This window comes from Phodopus roborovskii, unplaced genomic scaffold (assembly GCF_943737965.1).
Source record: "Phodopus roborovskii unplaced genomic scaffold, PHOROB, whole genome shotgun sequence".
Lineage (NCBI taxonomy): Eukaryota > Metazoa > Chordata > Mammalia > Rodentia > Cricetidae > Phodopus > Phodopus roborovskii.
In genome coordinates, this window is record NW_026126409.1 from 24,594,198 (window position 1) to 24,610,930 (window position 16,733).

Sequence of the window (16,733 nt, forward strand, 5' to 3'; positions counted from 1 at the left end):
AGGAAGTAGCTGAGAGTACAGAATGAAAACTCTAAAAATACACTTTGCTTTACCAAATTTGCAGTCTTACCATTATTCCCCTCCACAAAATCAGGAGCAGATTCTCTTCCTTCTTCCCCAAAATGATATTTTGCTTTTACTTAAAAATATTTACATAGTGTTTAGTGTATACAAGTAGTGACCATCTAAGACACAAATAACTTGGCATAGGGAGAGAACTCAGAGCAAATGTGTTATACATTGAACTGGACAAAGAGTAGCAACAACTGATCCAAGTTAGGAAAAGAATTTGTAGAATCCTTGTGAAGAGATGAATACCGCTTGGAGGAAATAAATGGTCTGGTTGGTTAGAATATATATTTGGAAAGGTGGAAGGTAAAAGAGTAAATTAATTATGAAGATAATTTTTATGTCTCTGCTTTTGTTTTGTGGTGAGAAGATAATATAAATCCTAAGTGGTGTTATGTCAGATTTTTAATACAGCCATTTTGGAGATCAGTATAACTGCTTCTCAGGAAAATGGGAATCAGTCTACCACAGGACCTGACAATCCCACTCTTAGGCATATATCCAATTGATCCATATCCATGCAACAAAGACATGTGTTCAACTATATTCATAGCAGCATTATGAGTAATAGCAAGAACCTGGAAGTAATCTAGATGCCCCTCAACTGAAAAATTAATAAAGAAGATGTGGCACATTTACACAACAGAATACTACTCTGTGGGGGGAAAAACAATCTTGAAATTCAGAAGGAAGTGGATGGAAGTTGAAGAAACTATCCTGAGTGAGGTACCTTAGTCATAAAAAGAGGAACATGGTATGTACTAATGTGGATTTTAGACATGGAGTAAAGGATCAGCCTATAATTCACACTGCCAGAGAAAATAGGATACAAGGAAGGTTCTAAGAGATTTATATAAGGTCCCTCACAGAAGTAGAAAGGGACAAGATCTCCTGAGCATATTGGGAGTGGAGGGGGACAGTGAGTGGAGAAGGAGCTAGGAGAAAGAGAAGGGGAGGAGAGGAAAGCACATGGAACTAGCAAGACTGAGTCAGGGGAGGAATAGAAGAGAGAAAAGAGAGAGAGGAAAGAGAGAGAGAGACCATAAAAGAGGGAGCCATTATAGGTTTGAAGAGAAACCTGACTCTAGAAAAATGTCCAGAGACCTACAACATGGGCCCCAACTAACAATTTGAGCTATAGTGGAATGGCTACCACAAATGCCCTTCCCTGACAATGAGATTGATGACTAACTTTTCCACCATCATGGAGCCATCATCTAGTAGCTAATGGAAACAGAAGCAGATACCCACAACTAAACACTGAGCTAAACTGGAAAACAGATTCAGAGAAGGAGGACAAGACCAGGCTGCAGAAACCCCCAGAGACAGCTGACCTAAACAAGGAGCAGCTAATGGGACCTGGACTGATAGCTGGGAACTCAGCATGGGACTGACCCAGACCCCCTGAATATGGGTCTCAGAAGGCCCCAGGCAGTGTAAGGGACCTCAGAAAGTGGAACCAGGATGTATTCCTGGTGCACAAAAGGACTTTAGGAGCACATTCCCCATGGAGGGATGCTCTGTTAACCAAGAGGAAGAAGGGAAGGCCTAGTTCCTACTCCAAATGACTTGACAGATTTAGATGACCCCTCCTGGAAAGCATCACCCTACATGAGGAGTGGGGGGGATGGAAGAGGAGGGGGGTCAGGGGGAATGGAAGGGTGGGAGAGGGGGAAAGAGGGAGGGAAGGAGAGGGAACTGGTGTCGATATGTAAAATAAAAATAAATAAATAAATAAATAAATAAATAAATAAATAAATAAAAAAGTAAAAGGGAATAGGAAAAACAAAAGAATATAATTTCAACAGAAACCAGGAAAGCTCACTGATGATTCTGCTGCTCAAATGAGCTAAACCAAGTAAAGACAACTCACCTCTAATGCGTACCCCTATATCTCAGGCTTCTGGCTAAAGAAGATCATTCTTTTCTCTGTTGAACATATTACTCCATAAACTTAACCAAGGGTCCCAATGTAGCCATGAGACACCCCCTTCCATCTGCCTTAGCCTAGACTTTCAGCATTTATTCAGAGTTGTAAATATCCCTTTAACATCTTATAAGCACTCTATCCTTTCCCATGGCTGCTTTCCCTTTCATTGTTGATCTTGGCCCTTATGAGAGAATGGTGAGATTAGTGCTGTGCATAATCCTTTAAATTCCAGAAAGCAAGCCAGTCTCTAGGGCCCCTGTGTCCCACTATAAGGCCTTTTACATTCCATAATATGTCTGCCTTTCTACCAAGTATCCAGTGCTCTCTCTCTCTCTCCCCCCTCTCTCTTTCTCCCCCACCCTCCCTCCCTCCCTGTCTCTCTCTCCTACACTGTCTCCCCCTTCTCCCCCTCCTCCTCCTCTCTCTCTTTCTCTTTCTAGCTCTGGTCTGTTGAAGCCAGAGTATTGTGTAGTGTGCTGATGACAGATTGAGGAGAGAGTGGAGACTGTAGAGGGGATGAACTAAGTTCCAAAACAGTAACTTTAATTGGTTTTGCCTGTCAAAACAGTCATGTAGAAGGAAAGCTGAGGTAAGAATGAATGGAACACACCATATTACTGTGATTAGCCCAGTGGCTGCTAATGGGCTATTTCATGATTTGAATTACCTCAGATTCTTTCAGAGACTCCCTAAGTTAAAACTTCATACTGCATAACTGTTTTGTGGCTTTATCGTGATTAATGAGTAGTGTTTTATGGTACCAATAATACCAATGGGCCCCCAGGCAGTTCCAGAATGATGCATAAACTCTTATATGTTCACTAATTAGAACTAGCTCCTTTCTCCCAATCAGATCTAGAAAAGGGATAAATTCTCACCATAAATGCATCAAATTTGACAACATTCTCAAGAAAAGGTATAAATGCAACAAAACAGTGCTGATGAGGGAGTGCTTGAAAACATCTTAATGTTTCCCTTTTGTAGGATGATAATGTACTGAACTTGTGGTAGCTATAGACAAAACTGCAGAGGAAGCATGTAAGGCACAGTGGAGTGAGTCACAAATTTTCGATCTTTCTGTCAAATGGTCCCAACATGCTCTTAAAACTGGATTTGGGTTTTCTAAACCTTGTTCTTCAGTTGGTCACAGACTATAGAAACTCAGTTCTTTTATTCCTGTTTTCCATCTGTGAAGTGGATTCACAGATGGGAGCATTCTATGGTATTTTTGTGGTATATTTATTGGGGGTGATAAAGTACTCTGAAAAATGAAAGAACAACTTAGGAGACCAAGAGTATATTTTACCTCACATTTGTTGGTTAAAGTCCATGATTGCATGGATGCCCAGGCAGCAGGAACTGAAGGAACTTGTAGAGATATATGAATGCATGTCTGCTTATTAGTTCTATATTAATACCACCTAGAATCCTCTGTCAGGGGAATAGTGCTGTCTATAGTGGACTTGGTATTTCCATATTAGTTAACAAGTAAATCTCCCACAAACATGCCCATAGGCCAAGATGATCTAGACTATCCTTCATTAAGATGCACTTTCCAGCTGATTCTAGGTTGAGTCAAGTTGATGACTACGAATAGCCACCACATTTGAAAATCAGGTGATCAATAGCTAATAAGTTCAACCTGATCCAGCTCACTCTATCCTTTACATCCAGGTCATGGCCCCCTGAGTACATTTCCTTTATTGTACTCTCCGAACATTCTCGCAAATGCTTGCTTACAGTTTGGTTTGGCCTTTCCTGTACTGTTTTGAGCTCTAGAAGGATGAGTATTGAATCAAGTATCTTTGTTACCTCTTTGGTCAGTTTACTGTCTGATCCTTGGGAGATAAATTGAAAATGCTGAATTTTGACAATTATTGTGTTATTCAGCTTTCCACAACTGTAACAAAACATTTGAGAAAAATGACTCATTGTTTCAGAGCATACAGCACTGGATAACAATCGATTGAATCTGTTGCTTTGGGGGCTATAGGTGGTGAAGCAAGCATTTGCCTCCCAGTAGAAGAAAAAAAAAAAAAAAAAAGGAGGAAAGGGGGAAGGGTAATATTCTATTATTTCCAAGAGCATTCTCTAAGTGACCTTAAAAGATGAGTTCAAGTTTAAGTGTAGAAATGTCTAAATAACTTTACTGTACTCTGTGAGTACAGTACTCAGAGAGATAGTTGTAAGTTTGGTTACAAGGCTTCCCTGTGGTAACTAATGGACTTGCAATGATGAAAGTAACTAGAAAACCATTCAGAGTAGGTTACCATTCTAATGAATAGCCACCAAGTCATTCTCTCCAGAGATCCTGGTCTTTTTGAGTCTGTGCATAACAAACAAATTCAGAGTTACATTTGGAAAGGCAGATCATCAGATTCTTTTTTTGATATTATTTTTTATTTATTATTTTACATGTCGATCCCAGTTCCCCATCCCTCCTCCCTCCCTCCCTCCCTCCCTCACTTTTGACTTCTCTGCCCTCTCAATGCACCCTAACCACCCTCCCCTCCCATCCCCCCACCCCAGTTCCATATGTTGAAACAATCTTGTTTTACATGTCAATCCCAGTTCCCTCACCCTCCCCTCTTCCCCTATTCCCACCACCAACTCCCATCCCATACCTAATCTGCTCCCCAGAGAGGCTGATGCCTTCCATGGGGGATCTTCAAAGTCTGTCTTATGATTTGGAGGGGGCCTAGGCTTTCCCCCATGTGTCTAGGCTGAGACAGTATCCCTCTGTGTGGAATGGGCTCCCAAAGTCCATTTGTGAACTACGAATAAATACTGGTTCCACTGCCAGAGGCCCCATCTACTGCCCAGGCTTCATAACTGTCACCATATTCAGGGGTTCTGGATCAGTCCTATACTGATTTCTGAGCCATCAGTCTGGGGTTCAAGAACAACCCCTTGTTCAGGTCAGCTGTTTCTGTGGGTTTTTCTAGCCTTTTAGCTCATCACTCCTCCCTCTCTTCAACTAGATTCCAGGAATTTGGCTCAGTGCTTACCTGTGGGTGTCTGCTTCTGCTTCCATCAGCTACTGAATGAAGGCTCTAGGATGGCATATAAGGCAGTCATTAATCCCATTGTTGGGGAAGGGCATTTAAGGTAGCCAATAAGGTGACTATTGTTTAGATTGTCAGTTGGGATGATCATAGTTGGTCTCTGGATATTTCCCTATTGTCAGATTTCTTTTTAAACCTATAATGGATCCCTCTATTATGGTATCTCTTCTATTGCTCTCCTTTATTCTTTCCCTGCCTCAATATTCCTGCTCCCTCATGTTCTCTCCCCTCCTCTTCTCCTTTTCTCTTTCTTTTAACTTCCTCTTCCCTCCACCCTGCTCCCAGTTTGCTCAGGAGAACTTGTCCCTTTCCCCTTCTCTGGGGGGGGGGGACCATGTATGTCTCTGTTAGTTATTAAAATTATCTGTTTTAGAGTACCCAAGAAGAAAGTCTATCAATCTCTTGCTATTTATTCACTCTTAAATATTTAGACACTTAATTCCAGTCTTGAAGAAAGGAAATATTTGATGTCAAGTACAGCCAACAATTATTTCCTGTCAAATGCAGTTACCTACAATTGTCCTAAGAAAATAGGTGATGAGAAGTGTTACTCTACTCTTCTACCTCTTCAGATGATAACAAAAGGTTTTTGTATATTTGTTGTGAGACAGGCTCTAGTATGTAGCCTAGGCTGTTCTCAAACTCATTATCCTCTTGCCACAAATTCCAAGTGCTAGAACTTTGCCAACACCTAGTCCTTTTAAACATTAAATTTGTATGTCCTAGCCATTCTTTTCACACACACATTGACCTACATTGTGTTCTGGGCATTATTCTAAATAAGAGAAACAGAATGAAGAACTCAAAAGACAATGTTGTAAAAATTCTGACATACTGGTGAGGAAAATGTAGCTACTAAGTAAATAAACTCTGAAAAATAGGGAGAAAAAATTAAAATATTTTATTTTAATTTGATGTGTCTGAGATGTGTTCAATAGTCACAACATTTTAAATTTGTTTTTATTACTTTAGATTACAATATAACTTTATCTTTCCTATTTTCTTTCTTGCCTCCAAGTTTTTCCTTGTATGCTTTATCTTGTTTCCTATCAAATTCATAGCCTCTGTTTCTTAGTTGTTTTTGCATATACATACATATATGTGCATTCCCAAATATAAAAATATAACTTTCTCAATTCATATAATATTACCTGCATATACATGTTTTCAGTACTGAATATTTGGTATTAGAGAAACCAATTGGTGTGCTTTTCACTGGGAAACTATTTCTCTCAACTTCAGCATCCCTTAGTTGCCTGCAGCTCTTTGTCTAGGGGTCAGGCTTCTTGGACTTTCCAAAGTTGATGGTATCATATCTGTTGGTTCCATGCTTGCTCAGATCATATTTAGGCAGCCATGTTAATAATACTTCATGGGTGTAGCTTCTCTGATGTTTCTAGGAGACATACTCTCATAGGACACATCCTGATCCTCTGATTTTTAGTCTTTAGTTCCCTTCTTCTGCAATGATTCTTGAGTATTAGGTGAGAGGCCTGTAGAGTAGATGTACCAGTTGGGACTGGGCTTCACAACTCTGCATTCTGATTGGTTATGGTTTCTACATTATATGGTCTCAGTTGCATGAAGAAGTTTCAATGAGGAATGAGAACTAAAATTACCTGTGGGTATAGGATAACTATTTAAAATACAGTTATAGATTATACTGGTTTAGTAAATTGGCAGTTCTGGATAACCCTCTAAGTTCTATGACTTCACTAGCCCCAGGTGACTGGCTAGGGCTTCAGTACCAAGCCTGTTTTCCCTCTCATTGAGCAGGTCGTTAGAGAGCTGATGGTTATTGCCAAGGTGTATGTGCCACAATTGTACCCTGAGGGTATCATTTCATACTGGTTGTTGTGGTTCATGGATTTCATAGCTAGGTAGGATTATTGGTTGCTTGTTTAGTGGCTTGCATGACACCTTTTCAGGTACCATGAGAGCCAGTCCTCAGGGAATATGCCTTCACATAAGACCCAGTTGGGATTCTCTAAGCCCTGTTTCTGAAATGTGTGGTGTCTTCAGGAATATGGATTTACCACTGTGAAGCAAGCATATATAGTGTTTTAGAAGTCTCTTGGACAATTGTGACAGGCAATTTAAAATGGGACTCTCATTCCTGGGGTTGGGGATTTTGTTATATAGTTAATGGCTCTTCAGGTGAGGATTGTCAAGTCAGATGGAAAGTTTTCCTATGAAATTTATATTTATGCCCTGACTTATCTGTATTATGGGTGTTTTTAATCAATAGTATGATGATAATATGATTCCTTATAACTCTTTCAAATATAGTTATTTTTATTTTAGCCTCTCTCCTGCCAATTTCTCTATTTATTTATCTCTCATCTCTTTTAAAACTTGGAATGCATTGTTCTAACCTTTTCTGTCTTTCAAATTTTCCAATGAGAAACCAGCTGCTCTTATGGGTTTTATAGTTGAGTGTGGATTTTTCTTTTTTTCCTCTTGGAGCTTTCAATATACTTCCTTTGTTCCATGTACTTAGTATCTTAACTATTACATGTAGTGGGGGTTTTCTTTTCTGATAGTATTTATTCACTTTTCTGTGTGCTTCTTATATTTATATGGGCATGTCTTTCCTTAGTTTGGAAAGTTTTCTCCTGTGATCTTGTTGAAGATCTGGTTTATTCCATTGACCTGCAATTCTTCTCTCTCATTCAATCCTATAAATCAAAAATTTGATGTTCTTTATGGTGTCCCCACAAATCCTGTATATTCTTTACCTGTTTTTTTTTAGGTTTTCATATTCTTTGCTTATTTCATACAAATATTTTACTTTATCTTTGAGTCCTCATAATCTATCCCCTGCTTGACAATTCTGCTTATAAGGCTTTCATATGAGAATTTTGGTTGGGTTATAGAGTTTTTCAATTCAGTCAGGGTCCTCTTCAAAGTTTCTATCTCTTTATTAAATTCTGTTTTCAAATCTTTAATTGTAATTTTCATTAACCTGTGTTTGTTCTTGGATATCACTCATGGATCATGGATTTATTATCATTTAGTTCTTTCTCTTTAAGTTCCTAGAGCCATTTTTTTTATGTCTTCTTTAACTTCTTGAATTATTTGATGAACTTTACATTTGATTATTAAATTCAGTGTCCTGCGCTTCATGTAGGAAAAAGACATTGGCAACATCTATAAAGGATTAATAGGTTTTCTGGAAGAGATGCTGATCTTATCTTTCATACTTGTTTTATTTTTTGTAATGAGATCTTGAAAGAGAAAGATGTGCAAGATCTAGCTAGTTGGAGAGGTTGGATATGGCATTGGAGAGACCTGTATTTCAGGGTCAGGCAAGGCTGGTCCTGGGTGGAGACTAGGGTGGAGGAATAGATGTGGGATCTGAGATGTGGAGGAGGGTGTGTAAAGGGGAGAATCAAGTGGGCTTATCTCACTAGACCCTGAGAAGGGTGAATAATGACAATTTAAGTTATGAATTTCTAGTAAATAACATTCACCTTTCAAAGGCCTTATGGGGGTGTTCTAGAAGCTTTAGTGCTTCCTGCCTCCTTTTGAAATTATTTCCATTATTTATAAAAATACTACAAAATCTTGGCAGGCCATCTATGATTCATTTCCTGGTATTTAATTATTGTTCACTGAGTCATTTACCTGGAAAGGGGGATTTTAGGAAGATCTTCTAATGATTTAGTTACTTCATTGGTAAGAGCAGAGTCCCTCAGTAATTGAATCGAAATGGAATATATACTTGGCAATGAGAATAATGAAAATAACAAAAACAAAAAATTTGTTGCCACAAGCTACTGGTCACATTTCCCAGACTAGGTCATGAACAGATGGACAGAACAGAGCTGCTGCATCTTGTCATCTATTTTTTTTCCATTTTCTGTCCTTTTTTCCACTCATCAGTTATACTTTTGATTAAAAATTTACTTCATCATATTTGAAAAAATGAACTTTTTCTCTGAACTTCATCTCATTTTCTTAACACATCTTATCACTGGTCATTTTTCTTTCAAAAAAGAAATCTTCGTTTTTCTTTGCCTCCCATTTACCATTTTGTTTCTCCTATCCTTTTTGTATTATTTTGATTATATTGTTTTAAATGAAATATTTGATATTTTTGTTTCCTTGTAAATATACCTTTAATCTCTTCCACTTTTTCTTCACACCCATGTCTTTCCATTTCTTCTTTAATTTCAGTATTTTCCTGTATCCTGTATGGTGCCATGTTGTTGTTGTTTATAGCCATTTGATTTCTCCTCTATGAGTCAGCCTGAGGGTTGACCACTTAATAGTACACTGCTAAATTAGGATTTTCCAATTTAAAACTAAAAGAGAAAAAACAAACGAGAAAATGTATTCAATAAATGACCAGCTCATATCACAGAAATATACACTCAAACAATAAAAAGCATAATAATTCAAGTACTGAATTCCACATTACCAAAACAGGTACCAAATGAAAATTTCAAACGTTTGGTAATAAAAATGGTACTCAATAGGATGCAAATAAAGTCAATGCATGGCATGGGAAAAAGTTTTCAGTATAAAGGAAAATATCAGAAAAAAAAATCAGCAATATAGATGAAAAGTTTAGCAACATCCTAACATTTTAAGGAGAAAGTTGACCACTTATGTAATTTTGGATAATAAATGTTCCAGTTAATGAAAAATATACTGGATAATAGGATCAATAGGTTTGATTCGAATTAGGCCTCAGAATACACTGGGCAAAAAGGGACTGGGATAAAGGTTAACATCATAGACAATCTATTTCTGGATAGGATATTAAAATTTTCTCTAGTTCTGGACAAAAGGGTATATAATCAAAACACAAAAGACATTTAGCATCGTAAGTACACATGGCAAGAGAAGAAACTCTCATGATCTATTGTAATAAAAATTTCAACAATGAAAATCAATAAAAACTGTAATATAAAAAACCTACAAAGGCAAACAGCTCACAATAATATCAGATTTCTTATCAGCAATTTTAAAATGCAGAAAGGCATGGAATGTTATTTTCCAAGCTCTGAAAGCTATTAATTGCTAAACAATATTGCCATATTCAATAAGAAAGCCATTTTGATAGAGGGATAGTATGTATATTTCTAAACAAACATAAACTGAGGTATCTCATGGCCATTACACCAGTACCAAAGAATACTATATACACTTAACAGACAACTACACTGCATGCAAAAGAGAGAAAGAATCTCAATAGTTACAGAATAGGAAATAACAAGTTTCTGAAGTGAGTAGATCAATAAAGGAGAACAAGAAAAAAGTCCATAAAGTTGAGCACTGGAAACCACTAAAGCTAATGGGGAGAAAATAAAGAACAAACAGTAAGTCAGTGAATTTTCAAAACAAGAGAAAATGACTCTCAATGTAGCCTTGTAAATGCCTTTATCTCACTAAGAAAGAGAGGCAAAATGACTGAGTGGACTGAAAAACATCTATACTCAATGCTTTGCTGCCTCCAAGAAGCATACTTCACTGCCAAAGATAACCACAACATGAGAGTCTAAGGGTAAAAGTCAATGTATCAAAAGAATGGACATAGAAAAAAAGCTTTTCTAATATTTGGCAATGCAGATTCCAAACCAAAATTAGTAAAGAGAGATAAAGGACATTGAAAATTAATAAATGCAACAATCATTCAACCAAGAATAATTATAAAAACATATGCACTAAATGTTCATCTTCCCAATTTAATTTTAAAACCCTAATGGGTGTAAAAGGTCATCTAGATTATAGTAAAATAGGAGTGGGTTATACCAATGCTCTCTTCATTTTAGATAGTTCATGTAAATTAAAAATCAACCAAGAGGTTTTTTTTTTTTTTTTTTTTTTTTTAGGCCTAGGATCCCATGACCATTTTCTCCTCCACTTTATCATGACTATTAGATAATGTTATTAATCAAGTATTGTTTATGTAGCAATTTCTAAGACAGACTGTTTTACAACAGAGTTCCTGGTATTCTGTATCTTAAGTCTTTCTGCTCGTGTCTTTTGTGATGTTTCCCGAGCCACAGATTCAGGAACCGCGATGTACATGTGTCTGTTGTAACTGCCATTGCAACTAGTTATTCCTGGGAGGAAAATTAGCCTATTCTAGGAACATAATCAAAAGATAAAGAGGTTATCAACTTGAGGGTGTAACTGGAAGGGACTGATGAGAGGGAGGGGAAAGGGTAAATGACATAATTTTATGTCAATGAAAACAATATAAAAGAAAGAAATAGTTCTTCAAAAATGCAAAGAAAATCAACAAAGAAACTTTGAGTAAGTTAGACTATAGGACAAATGGAATGACTAAATCTAGAATATTCTCTCTATCAGGTACAGAAGACATATGTTTTCTATAAAATAGAACACACACTAAGACAAAAAAGCAAACCAATTATCTATTTACCTGTAATTTCTTTTTCCTCAAAAATTTAATAACGATATTTCATTTTGTAAATGTAACCATTTTTATAAACTGGAAGTTGGTAGCCATCTAGGCTGGTTCCATTTCCTAGTTAGAAAGCCAAAGTTCTAGATGAATAGGTATATTTATAGTAGAATACAGCATCTTTGGGATCCTAGAGTGGTATAGGAGGGTTATGTGAATATATATATATATATATATATATATATATATATATATCTCCAAAGCTGATTCATCAGTTTACACTCTCAGCAACAGGGAAAAGTATTCCCTTTCTATCCACTATGCAGTGGTTTGAAAGAAAATATCCCTAAGGGAATGACACCATTAGGGAGTATGGGCTTATTAGAGTAGGTATGGTCTTGTTTGAGGAAGTGTGCCACTGTAGAGGCATCCCTTGAAGACTCAGTTATGCTCAAGGTACCACCCAGTGTCAAAGACCATTACCTGTTGCCTGCAGGATGTAGGACTTGCAATGAATTCTCTAGCATCATATCTGCCTTGCCTGTACTCTGTCATGTCCCTCTATGATAACTGCTGAACCTCTGAAATGTAAGGTATCCACCAAAATTAAATATTTTCTTTATAAGAGTGCTATGGTTGTGGTTTCTCTTCAAAGCAACATAAACTCCAAGACACTGCCAGATTTTTTTTTTTTTTTCTTAGCCATTCTGACTGTAGGAAGAGGAAACTTCAAAGTAGTTTTAATTTGCTCTGCTCTGGCAGCTAGAGATAATGAATATTAAAAAAAAAAAAACATCTTAGTCATTTCTATTTTGTTTTGTCAGTATGTCCCATTTAAAAGTTGGTTGTTTCATTGACACCAATTTTTGAAAAAGTTTTTTTGTTTGTTGCAGACACTAGCTTTCTCACAGAAGAATAGCTGGAAATTCTACACTTGGGCTTATATCCAAGGTTGCATGTTCATACAATGACATATGTTCAGCTATATTTATATCAGCATTGTTTGTAATAGGCAAAACCTTGAAGCAGCCTAGATGACCCTCAACAGAAGAATGGATTGAAAAAATGTAGTACATTTACACAATGGAGCAAGGTAGGAGAAAGACAAGGGGAGAAGAGGAAAAGAGAGGACGTGAGGGAGCAGAAAGACTGAGTCAGGGGAAGAATGGAGGAGAGCAAGAAAAGAAATACCTTAATAGAGGGAGCCAATATAGGTTTAAAGAGAAATCTGGCACTAGAGAAATGTTCAGAGATCTACAAAGAAGATCCCAAGGAAGAATCAGTGGTTGCTTTTCATGCCCTTCCCCCATAATGAGAATGATGACTACCTTAATTGCCGTCCTAGAGCCTACATCCAGTAGCTGAAGGAAGCAGAAGCAGGCACCCACAGCTAAGCAATGAGCTATACTCCTGGAATGCAGTTGTAGAGAGGGAGAAGGGATGAACAAAGGAGTCAAGGCTGTGTTGAAGAATCCCACAGACACAGCTGACCTGACCAAGTGAGAGAACAGGGACCCCAGTAGTAAAGCTGGGGAACCAGCCTTTGACTGAATTAAGGCCTCTGAATGTGAGTGCTAGTTCAGAGACCTGGTTATGCTATGGGAACCAGTATTTATCCCTAGTGCACAAATGTATCTTGGGAGCCCATTCCCTATAGAGAGATTATCTTTAAGCTCAGATACAGGAAGGATAGACTAGGCCCTCTTGTCTTGACAGACTTTGATGATCCCCCACGAAGGCCTCACTGTCCTTGGTGAATGGGTGGTGGGATGAATGTGTCTGGGAGGGGTCATGAGAAGATGTGAGGGCAAAGGAACTTGGATTGTTATGTAAAATAAGACTGTTTCTAAATTAAACAAATAAATAAAAAATAAAAGACTTTTTCACATACTGTAGACTATCTAGTCATTCAAATGATGGTGTCCTTCACTCTTCAGAAGATTCATGTCTCAGATCCAACTTGTAAACATTTGGTCTTGGTGGCTGCACTGCCAGGTTCCTGTTCGTATGGAGAGGAAAGTGGAAAATACACTTGAAATCATTTGCACAGGAAAGGAAAAATACGAACTCTCTCTGTATATCTACCTAGATCTACTTATAGATATACAGATATTCTTTTGTGAATTGTTTTTGAAAATTAAATTACTAGAACAACAAAGTATCATAATTTAACAGAACATTTAGATTACTGTTGGACTGTTGGGCATTTCCAAGAACAGGTTTCCTTTTAAAAAAATTGAAAGAATTTTCAAGCAAGTATGTCAAACTCCAAAGAATTAAGTGTTAAGAGACAACAAAATCTGGGACAGAAATTAATAGTACTGAGAGAAAACAGTATGTGTAATCAATCAAAGACATGATTCTTCATAAAGGTAAATGAAAATGAGAAAATCCAATAAAATGAAATAAGACAGAGATGAACAAAACTGTTAAAATTAGAGTTGAATAGGGGTAAGATACAGTGGATTCATAAAGAGATATCAGGAGATATCAGAAATACTTTGGAACTCAGGTTCTAATAAGGTAGAATGTTTAGAAAAAAATCATAAATTTATTGGCAAATATGATCTATCAAAATCCAAACACAAAATCATAAGATACTTAAATAAATGAGTAACTAGGAATGAAATTTTTGTCAGTAATAAAGTGTTTGCTGCAAAGAAAAGTCCAAGGCTGGTTAGATTTGCTGCTGAATGCACCCATATGGTTAAGGAATTGCTAACACTTATGCAGCTCACACTGTTCCAAAAACTAGAAAGGGAGAGATTCCAAGTAAGCTCGTTCTACAAGGCCAGAATTATCCTGAGAGCAAAACCAGAGAAGGTGAAAACAAAATAAGAAAATTGTTTAACTGTCTTCCTGATGAACATGTTGTAAAACTTCTCAGTAAAATCCTTGCAAATGCTGTTCAAGAAAACATTAAGGAGATCATGCACCATGGCCAAGTTTATTTCACCTCCGGGATACAAGGATAGATCAAAATATGCAAATCAATAAATGTAACACAGAACTCAGACTCAAGGATATAAATCATATGACCAGCTCAAGATGCAGAGAAAGTTTCTCTCAGCACTATTTCATAATAAAAGGCTCTAAGAAACTAAAGACGATAATTTTTTCAATAAAACAAAGGATATATATTGCAAACCTGTTTTTAATATTATAATAAATTTCTAATTTGTTTCTAATATTATATTAAATGATGACTGAAAGAATGTTATCAAAAATCATGAAAAAACACAAGATTACAGTCATCCCAGGTTGTGGTGGTACATGTCTTTAGTCACAGCATTTGGGAGGCAGAGGCAGGCTGATCTCTGAGTTCTAGACCAGCCTGGTCTATGAAGCGAGGTCTAGGATAACCCTGTCTAGAGGTCTAGAAACCCTGTCATAACATCCCCCAAAGACAAGAGTATTTTTCTCCCAGTTTTATTCAAAATAATGCCCACAGCTTAGAGCAGTAGTATAAGAGAGAGAAAATAAAAGAATACACACAGGGAAAAAAAAGAACTGAGATGTTACTGTTTATACAGTTTTTCAGGTGATATAATCATACAGTTCAAAGATCCTAATGAAGGCACAGAAAACTCTTAGACAAAATAAGAACTTTAAGTAATGTATCAGGATAAAAACAACAAAGACACACTGATACAGAGTGTTCTCATATACAAATAAAGAACTTTAAAAATGCATTCACAGTAACTTTGAATTGGTAGACTATCTTATGTGTGCTCTTATTCCATTGAGATTTGGGATTACTGTAGAAATTTACTGCAACCATTTGCCATTTGCTACTGTTTTCAAAGCCTACTGAATTCTCTCTTCTATTGCCTAAAGAGCAGGTTTATTTTCCAGTACTTGATGGATTTTCTCCAAGCTCTTCAAGGTGAATACAGAAAATGTCAAAGCACCTCATTCCATCCACATAATCAAATGTCTCCTGGCTGCAATGAGCATACCTTCATCTGCCTGGCTTTGTCCTTTTCCTCTCTCCATCATGTCTATACTGGGCCCTGCTAATAAAAAAACTGACACAGATGTTACTTTACTGTGTTGGAAGATAATTCTACAGAGTTTTAAGCCTGGTTTATTCCTCCTTTAGGGAATTAGCAAAGTAATTACACCTAGAAATTTATCAAGAGACAAAGAAAGGGATGTGATACAGAAAGTAAATCCTGGGGGCTATAAATTAATTGCCATGCTTTTTTTAAATCCTTTAAGGTTTTCTAGTTGCTACAATTCCTAAAAAAGTTCACAAGGTAACCCAAACAGACCAAGACTACTCATACCATTCATGCAGTGATTCATTCTTTGAATTTGGAAGGTTGTAACGAGTATGGTTTTTCTGCCCGCCGCCTGCTCTTGTTCCACCGCCGCGCCAGCCCCAAATAATGCAGAGACTCTGTATTTGATATTATGCTATTGGCCAGGTACTAGTTTCTTATCGGCTAGCTCTGCCTTAGTTATTAACCCATTTGTGTTAATCTATGTATGTCCACATGTTCTTCTTACCGGGAGCCGGCTGCCGCATACTGCTCTCTCCAGACTCTCCATCTTCAGCAACGCAGGAAACTTTAAACTGTCTTTTTGTATTGGCAGTTTATTAGTCACTTTTCTCTGTGTCCTGCATACTGTCTCGCAGACTCTTCCATGAAGCAGGAACTCTGTAGCAATGTCCATCTTGAATCAGCAGTCACTTTTCTGTGGGTCCTGCATGTCCAGTTTATACAGCATAAAGTCAAACAGTCCAGACAAGATCAGTATCTTATCCAAATGGCTAGTCTTGCCATACTAGAAGCAAACTCTATAACGAGTTTCTTCAATGACCATCTTCCTTTCTAACGCAGGTGGTGTTGCCAGGAGCATTTATGTCTCACCCTAAGCCATTTTAAATGCCATATTCTGTAGGTCTTTGAAAGGTTTGAAGAATGCCTATCCATCTCAAATACATCTCTGTATATCTAGAAATCCTAACTAACTTAACTATAAGTTCTGACTATCATAGGTAACTATCTATAATCTGTACTACATTATACATTACATTTCTAACTGAGCTCAATAAACACAGTACCTAAACAAGAGGAGAAATATACATATCATCAAATTGACTTTAAATTTGTATCAATAAATGAAAATCCATTCAAAAGCAAAGTAATCAATAAATGAAAATCCATTCCAAAACAAAGTATTCATATCTATACCATAATCCCCTTTTTACCTTTAAAAAGAATTGGCTGTGCTCATTAACCATTTATAACCAAGTCCATTTAAATGAAAACAAACATTTTTA